Genomic DNA, 4,144 nt, shown 5'->3' with positions numbered 1-4,144 from the left:
AGCTCCGACATGTTTGGCGCAGGGGTTGAACAGCTCAATTTGTTAGCTCCTTGCTCCTCAAATGCCAGACAGAAGTGAAGTTCCTCGCTCTCACTTCCTGTCCCTCCCTTCGCTGGGGCGGACGCGCCTTATTGACTCTCCTTGTGCCCCCTCCCTCTGGTGGAAACAAGAGGAGGGGCACTCCTTCTCTCAGTGTGACGTGGCCTTGTCTGTTGGCCAGTCACAGCACAGGTGGGTGGGCTTTCAGCTTTCGCGCCGCTCCTCTTGCAGGGGATCTGGGTTTGGCGCCAAACCCCTGCACATCTGCCTCCACATTTCCCTAACAGTCTCTTTGCACGCTTCACGTGCGCGATCCAGGATTTGCGGGAGTCGCCATTTTAGTTCGGCTGCTAACTGCTGGGCCGTGGATGGAGCTGCGGTCACCATTTTTAACTCCTTCATGCTCCGCAGAGCACATGTAGACGGCCGCTGAAAGGAAAATCCGTTATTCCTTCACCCACGCTCCAGAACCGAGAGGAACCTTTCCTCTGCCAGGTACACTGAAGCCTTGTGACTGGATACACTATCTGCACCTATTTGCAGCAGACTTCCCAAGGAAGCTTTCACGCCCTGCAACTGTTATCTTCGATCTTTGATGAACCTTATCAGGCCTGGGAGACGAACAAAATGAAACGTAACGCACGCCAGGTTTCAAATCCTTTGTCTCAATTTATTACTCATAGGGTAATGGTTTTTATACAGAAAAAAAAAAGATATTGGTTAGAGGCGTATCATAGGCGTGTCCTGGGCGTATACTAGGTGTGTCTTGGGCGTAGCTTTGATTAGAGGAGAAAGGGGAGCGGGGGGGAGAAAGAGGAGCGGGGGGGGGAGAAAGGGGAGCGGGGGGGGGAGAAAGGGGAGCGGGGGGGGGGAGAAAGGGGAGCGGGGGGGGAGAAAGGGGAGCGGGGGGGGAGAAAGGGGAGCGTGGGGGGAGAAAGGGGAGCGGGGGGGGGAGAAAGGGGAGCGGGGGGGAGAAAGGGGAGCGGGGGGGGAGAAAGGGGAGCGGGGGGGGGAGAAAGGGGAGCGGGGGGGGAAAGGGGAGTGGGGGGGGGGAAAGGGGAGTGGGGGGGGGGGGAAAGGGGAGTGGGGGGGGTGGAGAGCAGTGGGCATATGTATTGTCATAATTTATGTATGGGCATTTCCCCCCCCTCCTCCGTGCGTCCATCCCCCTGCTGGTTCGGCTGGTGGCCCCCCCCGTTCCCCGTGACCCCCCCCCCCGTTCCCCGTGACTCCCCCCCCCCCATTCCCCGTGACTCCCCCCCCCCGTTCCCTGTGACTCGCGCTCCCCCCCCCCCCCCGGCGCCCGCTTGGTCCCCCGATGTGCCGTCCTGCTGAGTGAGGCGTGCAGGCGGCTGCAGGAAGCGCCCTCTGTGGGCCTAAGACTCGCGCTCCCCCCCCCCCGGTGCCCGCTCGATGTGGCGTCTGGCTGAGCGGCGGTAGGAAGCGCCCTGTGTGTGTGGGCCTGAGGCTGAGGCGGGACGCGCAGTGGGTGGGCCTGAGGCTGAGGCGGCATGCGCAGTGGGCCTGAGGCTGAGGCGGGATGCGCAGTGGGCCTGAGGCTGAGGCGGGACGCACAGTGACTTACCTGAGCGGGTGGTAGCGCCGGGGAGGTAAGGGAGCGGCTGGGGTAGGAGGGCCGCGCTTCCCGTCCGGAGCCAGTGCAGGACGGCGCACGTGAGGGGGGGGGGAGGGAGGCGGACAGAGGGTGTGTGTGTGTGCATAGAGCTGCTGTGTTGTGTGTGTGTGTGTGTGTGTATAGAGCTGCTGTGTTGTGTGTGTGTGTGTATAGAGCTGCTGTGTTGTGTGTGTGTGTGTATAGAGCTGCTGTGTTGTGTGTGTATGTGTGTGTGTGTGTGTATAGAGCTGCTGTGTTGTGTGTGTGTGTAGAGCTGCTGTGTTGTGTGTGTGTGTGTGTGTGTGTGTGTGTGTATAGAGCTGCAGTGTTGTGTGTGTGTGTGTGTATAGAGCTGCTGTGTTGTGTGTGTGTGTGGGCCGTCACTCCGCCTCAGGCCAATGAGAGGTGTGCGGGGGCGGGCGACCCAAGGGACCAATGAGATTTCCCCTAGGGACACCGGACATCCAGGCAGGCAAACATACAGTGCTTTCACTAATATAGTATAAGATATCATTAAATATTTCTATAGATTAGAAAATGGCTTACATCTCAATATGTCACATAATCTAAGGGTCAGCTATTTGTGAGAATTGGTGGGGGTTAATTTCTGCTAAGAGCGACTGCACAAACATTCTTCTTGCACACATCTTTCATACTGCATTTACTCAGAATGGCAAAACGGACCAAGATGGCTGCTATGGTCAAAATGTCTGACTTGTGATCCTTTCCTTGTGGTTGACTCACGTCCCTTTGTGACCTCCCACCTTCCTCATATCCAGTCTTCTCAGTCCTCCCATATCCTTAAGAGACAGTCTATTTAAAGAACAGAACAGTTAACCATTTCATAGTCCTGATGGACCAAGATGTCCAAGTTGTGCATAACTGCATTCCTTTCTTTTCCGGCCATTATATCAGCCCAGTTGATTTCTTCTTTGGTCTCTTCTTCTGGGGGACTGGCGACATCATCACTGCAGAGAGGCATAGCGTCGGTGGGGGTTGCAACGCACTTCTGGATCAGAGTTTTGCTGTACTTAATACATAGAGAGCAATGAGTAGGACAAACACACACATACAAAAACATTCGCTAGCTTCGCTCAAAGCAAATCAATCCAACCACCAAGTCCCCATGGTCCCTAAATCCTGGATAAATACACAACATTGCGCTTTAACTAGGGCGCATACATGCCCCTCCTTTTGAGGCTAAAATATAGTCCAGAGCTATTTTTATTCTGCGGGGCCATTAATTTAAACTAAACCTATTCTTGGTTAAGTGAGTAAATGTCTGTGGCTGTATGATTTAGGATATCCCTGTAAACCTGTCATACAGTAACCCAACTCCTACATTTGGGAATAAATTCCTTGAAACTTATTCTTCCCATAGACTACTTTTTAGCACTTGTGTATTGGGTGCATCTCTTCTGTTTCTTACTCTACCTGTGAGCAATTAACATAACCGTGTGTTTGACTGATAAAGCATTCTCCCACCGGGATATCATTCTGCAGGGAGATTCTATTAACCTAGAAATCCAAACAAAATAAACAAAGTTAAACAAATAATACCTTATACTATTTTGTCATCCTTATGGGACGCCACGTACACAAACATAATGGAGCATACATTGTAACTGAAAAATAATAAAAACCTGTAAAAATAAAAAATTCAAAGTTCGTGTGTTGAGGCTTGGACATTTTTGCCTATAACCTTTCTCCCTTGATGATTAGTGGTCAGAGAGTATTGTGTCCATCAAAACACTTATTTGCAGGCGCTGTGTCTTTGTCTTTATCAGCTGTTTGTGCCTAGGCTGGCACTATTTTGACGTGCTTGATGTGTATCCATGATGATAAGAAATTTTTACTGCAATGCTGGTGATGAGTAGCATCTAAATGGCCTTTTCATCTGGGATGAAGAGCGTGCTTGCGTAGAAAATGCTTGACCATTAACCCGTCTTGCGTAGGTGCACTTTCAGCTTTAACCTGTGCCTAAAAAGACTCAAAAATATATATTAGTTGCATGCAATAATTATTAATTGTTTTATTACCAATAACATGGTCCTTAATTAGTTACTTTGAACTACTGTTGGTCATAACTCATCCCATAAGTGCCTCATAGGGAGAGAATTTATACCTAGAAATAAATTCTTGTATTAATATGGTTACTACTATTATTAGCATCCGCAATATTAAACAGAGATATTCCCTATTAATGCTCCTCAAATTTTAAACTAAGCAACCAATATGGACTTGATTTTGCTACAATCCAAGTTCCTAAAACTTGGTACCTCAGCCTGTGCCAAACCAATTGCTTCCATAATCAACTCTATCCTGTCTGCAGGCCATATCCCTAAGACCTGGAAAACTGCTAGAGTTGTCCCAATCTACAAAAATGGAGACAAAAACACTGTCTCAAATTACAAATCAATCTCTCCTCCCAATACACACTTACTCTCATTCATACCTAACTGCCATCTGCCATTTTCTCTGATGCAAATG

Source organism: Ascaphus truei, chromosome 15 (assembly GCF_040206685.1).
Source record: "Ascaphus truei isolate aAscTru1 chromosome 15, aAscTru1.hap1, whole genome shotgun sequence".
NCBI lineage: Eukaryota > Metazoa > Chordata > Amphibia > Anura > Ascaphidae > Ascaphus > Ascaphus truei.
The sequence above is the reverse complement of the archived record's forward strand: the minus strand, read 5'-3'. Positions refer to the sequence as shown.